Raw genomic sequence first — 6,858 nt, 5'->3', positions numbered from 1 at the left:
GCCTCCCCTCTCCTCCCCTCCTGCCTCCCCTCTCCTCCCCTCCTGCCTCCCCTCTCCTCCTCTCCTCTGATAGAGAGGATTCGCTGCCAGCTGGTTTTTCTCAACAGAAACAATCAATAAGAATAAAAAGTGCTTCACTAACTTCAGTAATCAATAAAAACAGCTGATCTGGTCACTTCATTCATTCAAACTCGCAGCTTCAGCAAATTCAAGCTTTCCAGAACGCCACCGTGTCATTAAACGCATCATCATCCTTATCATCAGACTGATATTTGGGTTTCCTCTTCCTGCCTCCTGCGTCCCCTCTCCTCCCCTCTGTGGTTTGATATGATGATGTGTTGCACATGAAGACGCTGCACGCCACAAGGAAACAGGCGTCAGCAGCGTTTCACTGGAAACGGCAGGTTCCTCGGAAGAAGATTCTCCTGACGTGACCGTTTATGAGGAAGCCGCCCACTTCAACACTTTAACCACCAACATTCTGACTCCACGCATTTTCCCTCGCTCGACTCGACTACGAGTTAGAAAGCTCAGCTTACTTGCGGCCAAACAAGCGGCTGTAAAAAACGGCGAATCCTTTCTTTTGAGCGTCACAGCCCCCGAGGCGTAGCGTTTTGGCGGTGTACCTGCAGAGAGACGCAGACCACGCCTTAGGTATAGGCGTCTCATCGCAGGAGAATAAATCCAGCGCTTCTGTGCTTTTGATTGGCTCTCGGTTTCATTAACTGGAGATAAATCATTACAGACGCAGCGTTTGAACCACAGACTGTATATAAGAAGTGGACGTAGTCATGGTGACCCGTTGGTTTGTGGACTGCCGTTTAGGACGTGCCCGGAAGTGACGTTACGGCGGAGCTAGCTAGCTTAGCTAGGTGCAACTTTAACTCACGTTAACGGTCATTTTAACAGGCTGATAAGTTTGTCCAGCGAACAACAGACCTAAAACTAAATGTGCTCACCAGAGAAAGTGAACAGCCGACTCTTAATAAGCTTTTTAAACGGCGCTGGTTAAATTTACACAGCGCCGAGGGTACGAGTCACTCTAGCCTGATTAACAGGTCACCATGGTAGCGACTTGTCAATCAGCTTGTAGCCCCGCCCTAAAGCCTCCCCTGCTTCCTGGTCTGTGTTCCTCTAAATGGGACCATAATTTACTAAATGAACATCATGCTGTGTTGAAGAAGACTTGAAACTATCGACTGAGACCATAAACTCATCAGCAAAGTGTTTACTGAGGGAATAAATCAGCTGAGAAACATTTTCTCATCATTTCTAATGGAGCCGGACTTCTTTTAGCAACCAGAAGAGTCGCCCCCTGCTGGACTTTCAATAGAATGCAGGTTTCAGGGACTTCAGCATTCGCTTCATGTTGCAGACGGGAAACTTCCCGCTTGGTTTGAACCCACAACTGTGCCTCTCTCCTACGACACTCTGACAATCCAAACAACCAAACAGGTAAAACGACCAACTCGAGCAGCCGATGGCTCCTCCCCCTGCAGCCGCTCCCTGCTTTAACTGCCGTTTATCTCAACAGCTGATAACACCTGAGTCATGTGACAGGCTGCACATGCCGTCTCTGACTAACCTGCTCACCAGGCTGGTGTCAAAACTACAATCCCAGAACTTTAGTATAAATATTATATATATATATATATATATATATATATATATATATATATAAAATTTAGATTGTCGGTCTGACAATACAAGACGTCTTTTTCTGTTTTAGAGACTGAATTATTTTCACTTTGTTCATCATTACAATTCTGTTAATAATGCAAATTTTATTGCTTGCCAACTTTCTATTATTATTTCTATTCCTTTCTGCCTTGGCGTGCACAAGCATTTCCCCTCAGGCATCACTAAGGCTTTTCTGATTCTGACAATGATCTGCAGATTAACTGATGACAGAAATAATGTTCAGTTGGAAAGACTTGTGTTACAGTCAAGACCGCCCAAACCGAGACCAGGCCGGGACAAGACTTTATCAAGACCGAGACGAGACCAAGACCAGTTCCCCACATTACACGACACAGAATAAAATGTGGATCGAGATCAGAGGTGCTTCTAAAACTGATCTGAAAGATCCACATTCCCATTAAAACACTAAGAGCTGAAATCAACATCAGTGTCTTTATCCAACGCTCCTTTTCCACGCTGACCACAGCGGGGAGGGGGGACAGTCGTTAACGGGAACACATGTTTAATTTGGGTTATTGGTTGCATTTGAAGCAATACGTTTTACATCCAATCAAAGTTTAGATGTTGACAATGCAAAATCATTTTATTGATATTCCCAAAGTCCAAAAGAGTTATGGTCTTGACTGGTCTTGAAATAAAAACCCGAGTCCTCAATGTCCGAGACAAGATCGAGTACAAATGCGGTCGAGTCCGAGACGAGACCAAGACCATCATAAAGTGGTCTCGAGTACTACAACACGAGCAAACACTGTGTTTATGTGTTGAAAAGGTTTTTCAGCAGTTTCACATTTTGTAAAAGTTTCACATCTAAACACAAATGGAAATATTTTAAAGAAACTTAAAAGTACAATTACTCAAGTAACTACATTTTTCTGACAGTCTGAAGGATGAAGTGTTCCTTCAAAGATCCTGCTTCTTAATCTCAATATATTATTAAATTAGGGCTGTGCGATATGGCCATCGTTTGACGATAGAAAGTCGTTTTCAATTATGCTCCATCGTTAATTTCAAAACACTTTACTATAATATTTCCGTGAGGGGACGGCGCTTTGCACCGCAGCGAAGCTAGTTTTAAAATTAATATCCAACTTGAAACTAACTTCACCGCGACCCCTTCTTCCACATATGTGTTTCAGAAAAGAAATTTGCATTCAGGATAAACAGACGTGGGGGAGAGTAGGGCTGGGCGATACGGCCAAAAATGTTATCACATTTCATATCATTAGATGTCGATAATTATCAGGATATATGTCAAATCACTATGTCTTTCTTTCTGATTCTTGCTCCTGAGTGAAAATTGAAGAAACCAGATGGTTAATTATTTGTTTCAACTTTTCTTTGTGGTCAGAATGTGACAAACACAGCGGATCACTTCACAAGTCTGACACAGAACATTCAAAACTATTATGATAAAGTCTTTTTTTAATAAAAATGATTAGTAAATATTTTTTTCGGTCCCTTTTCCTCAACAAAATAATTTTAATAGAAAAATTAAGCACTAATTTGTTTGTGATTCATATGAAATAAAGCAAATATTTATTGACGATATACTGAACATTTATTATATTGTTACTGAGGAAAATAATATTGTGATAATTATCATTATTGATTTATTATCCTGGGCAGGAGGACCCAGACCTTGCAGGCTACAACGAGGAGCTCATACCAAAGAGAGAAGACCGCTGAGCCTCACAACATTATTCCAGCAGCGATGTGCGTGTATCATGAGTTACTGTTGGAATTAACTCAGTAACAGGAACTCCTGATATTTTACTAAAATGTAAAATCTGTATCAGCATATGAATTTTTTGTCTTATCGCACAGCCCTATATTAAAACAGACCTTGGCTCAGCTGGAAACACAGCTGTTAAACTAGTCAACAGGATATAAAGAAGTTAAAACATCTACAGCAGGAAAATTAATCCTGTTGCTCAAACTGCTCTAAATTATGGATAAAACTTCACGAACCACTGGTGGGACGACGTCGTCTCTTCAGTCGGAGATTCCTGCAGCTCCGCAGGAATAAGCACCGCTACAGGAAGGATCAATATATTTATCTAATATCAGTCCACCGGCAGCCCAGTTGTGCTCCGTCGTGTAAACAGGCCGAACAAGAGCTCATTAGCATCGCTTGCAGAACAACAGCAACTACTGAACTCTGACTGCGTCAACAAAGGCGGGACGTCATATCACATGTTTAGCAGCTGCATTCGACTGTAAAGGTGTTCCTAATAAAGAGGCCACTGAGGGTTTTTCAGCATCAGGAAGTTTACCAATCAATAAGTCATTATGTTTATGTTCACATCAAGCTCTCACTTCACCGTCCATTGTTGTTTATAATAGCTGCGGTTTTGTTTGAGAAAGTTTCAGGATGTCAATCATCTGAGTCGAAGGTTTCTTATCTCAACGTGCGATTGTGTTGGTGCTGCTGTTTACAGAAGGTGTTGGCACTCATTTAAATTTCCAGTTAGTTTACTCTCTAACACTGCTGGTTTTTACACCTTTATTTGCTGTTTTGTTTCTGTCTACTGCTTCTGTGTGTCCCACATCAGGACACAACGCAATAATAAACCAGTAACGGGTTCACAAACGCTGATGTTACACCTAAAACAGATAATAGAGATGTTGGTATCTGCCTCAACAAGAGTCGGCCGGCGTCACAAACTGAACTCACTGCCATCGGACCAAATGCAGGGTAACTTCAGGTTGTACACATGACCTGCTTTGTGGTAAATTTGTAAAAACTGAACTTTATTTAGGAGTTTGCACCATATGAGGACAAAATAGTCTTGGATAATAAACCCGAACAGGGTCACAACATTAGATAATAACTGCCATATTGCACATATTATGTGTTTCTTGTCAGTTTTCATACTATTTTAAAGTCTAAATATTTGTAGTTTTGGAACACCACCATGTAGTTCTTCTGTAAATATAAGTAGTTCAAGGCCATTCCAAATAATGCTTCTGAGGGCGTATTAACAGGCTGTTTCCTTCCTCTAATGCAAAATAACTAAAGAAGGAAAAGACAAAGTTTACGTTAGCAAAACGGAGAAATAATGTAAACTTCAGGGATCAATAATGAGCTGCCAACTTGAAGTTATTCTGCAGCAGTGGAAGGGAAGTAAACACGTTTCTATAGTAAACACCCTGGAGCAGCCTGTTAATTCACTGTCAGAGGCTTTATTTGGACTGATTATATATATATATATATATATATATATATATATATAAATAAAGTTAATGAAGGACGACCGAGCAGCTGGTCATCAGTTGATCCTACAATGGAATAATGAACAAAACTCCTTCATTTAATTGTTAATTTTAGATCTGAAATGGTCTGTTTTGGTGATGTAAACTTTGGTTTTAACTTCTTATATTTAGAGAAGAACAACAAACATGGTGGTGTTCCAAAACTACAAATATACAGACTTTAAAATAGTATGAAACCTGACAAGAAACACATAATATGTGCAATATGGCAGTTATTATCTAATGTTGTGACCCTGTTCGGGTTTATTATCATATCATATGGTGCAAACACCTAAATAAAGTTCAGTTTTTACAAAATTACCACAAACTATCTGTTCCAAAGGAAGAGCAGAGTGGTTGGTTTTGATGTGGGCAACAGGGTCCAGTCTGATCTGTTTAATCTGGATTAACACCTGCTGCCATATTGATAACATGAAGGTTTATTACCTGGTTATAAAACAGCCGGTTACACTTCATGTGTTCATGTTTATAATATTCTAAAACTAAAACACACACGTGCCAAAGTGAGTTTAAGCTGAACTCCTGGCCTTCACCCTCCCACCCTGAGCAGCGTGCACGACACACACGCACGCTCCCAGTATTAATTAATGTTGTGCCTAATACTTAATAAGTCGACTTGTCGTCCCCGGAGCTCGCGTCTCCGTTTGACCCGTGACATGAAAACCTCCGACAAAATGACAGAGTGAAGAGGAGACATTTTGAGATTCCTTGTAGTGTTGCAATCAGCTAGCAGCCAATGCTAACATGCTAACAGACAGCTCCTGGCTTTTCCTTGCTGTTTAGGTAGCGCCGCTGTTAGCATTAGCACGCTAACGAGACGACAACAGCACACTGTGGCCGAGCAGCTTAAACGTATTGACAAAAACTATTTTATTTAATTCAAACCATCACGATGTGAGAGTTCAAACGTTAAATAACGCGTTATCTTTACCGCGTCTGTCAGAAATACGTTAGCTTTTTCATGGTTGTTAGGAGGCTAGCCTGTTAGCCTAGCTAGCCCAAACCGGGCTGTGACAATGGAATGCTACGAGGCTAACAGTTAGCCACCAGTTAGCTGCTTCCTCCAACACAAAACACTAATGTTCGCCAACATGTGGATCCGCACGCAGCTGCCCGCTCTGTGTTTTCATTATCGATACGTCCCCGTTCAGTAAACCTTATAACCGTATCGATCACCCGCAGACACGGAGGGTAGACATGTTGTTCTCCACCACAGCCGACCTACCTCCTCTACTTCCCCGGTGTCCGAGCCCTGCTCCTGGGCTCCGCAGTCTGAGCTTCTCCGGGCCTCCGGGGCATCAAGGACCGAGCGCACCCAAAGCCAGAGAAGTCCCGAACCACGACCGGGAGGAACGGCCCCAAACACGTCCCGAAGATCCACAACCGTCCCGGTACAGTCCGAGCTTCACCCAGGAGGAGCCCTGGCTTTACCTCCAGCCAGCTAACAGCTCTCCCCGCAGCCGGCCTCTGCGTCTGATTATCCGGCTTCAGGAGGCGACACCATCCCCCTCAGCTCCAGGGCCGTCAGAACAGAAATAAATAACTAAATAACATGAGATGTTGCGGGAATGTGCGGGGTTTACAGCCGCCTCAGTGTGTCTCCTCTGCAGAGCTGCCGGTGGTGAAACCAAGCAGCGACTGAGAGAGAGAGAGAGACACCCACACAGACTGGGAGAGGGAGGGGGGAGAGAGAGAGCGAGACAGGGAGGGGGGAGACCGGGAGGGGGGGAGAGAGAGCGAGACAGGGAGGGGGGAGACCGAGACACCCACACAGACTGGGAGAGGGAGGGGGGAGAGGGAGAGGGAGGGGGAGAGAGAGACACCCACACAGACTGGGAGAGGGAGGGGGGAAAGAGAGAGAGATGGGGGGAGCGAGACAGGGAG

At 43.3% G+C, this 6,858-nt stretch overlaps 1 protein-coding gene across 2 annotated transcripts in view; it reads right to left on the bottom strand.

The window, feature by feature from the left end:
* LOC123960174 (zinc finger MIZ domain-containing protein 2-like) overlaps positions 1-6,607 on the bottom strand; it is a 23,682-nt gene extending 17,075 nt beyond the window's left edge. Inside the window, exon 1 of one of the 2 annotated variants that reach the window (XM_046034771.1) lies at positions 6,200-6,607. The gene's annotated coding sequence lies outside the window, so the exon portion shown is untranslated. Of the gene's footprint in view, positions 1-3,669; positions 4,270-6,199 lie in introns of those variants that run through there. The other variant, XM_046034772.1, reaches the window with a different exon arrangement.
* Positions 6,608-6,858: the final 251 nt, after the last annotated feature.

The sequence above is a fragment of the Micropterus dolomieu genome, linkage group LG21, assembly GCF_021292245.1.
Source record: "Micropterus dolomieu isolate WLL.071019.BEF.003 ecotype Adirondacks linkage group LG21, ASM2129224v1, whole genome shotgun sequence".
In the NCBI taxonomy this organism is placed as follows: Eukaryota; Metazoa; Chordata; class Actinopteri; order Centrarchiformes; family Centrarchidae; genus Micropterus; species Micropterus dolomieu.
This window is presented reverse-complemented; position numbering and strand designations above follow the sequence as displayed.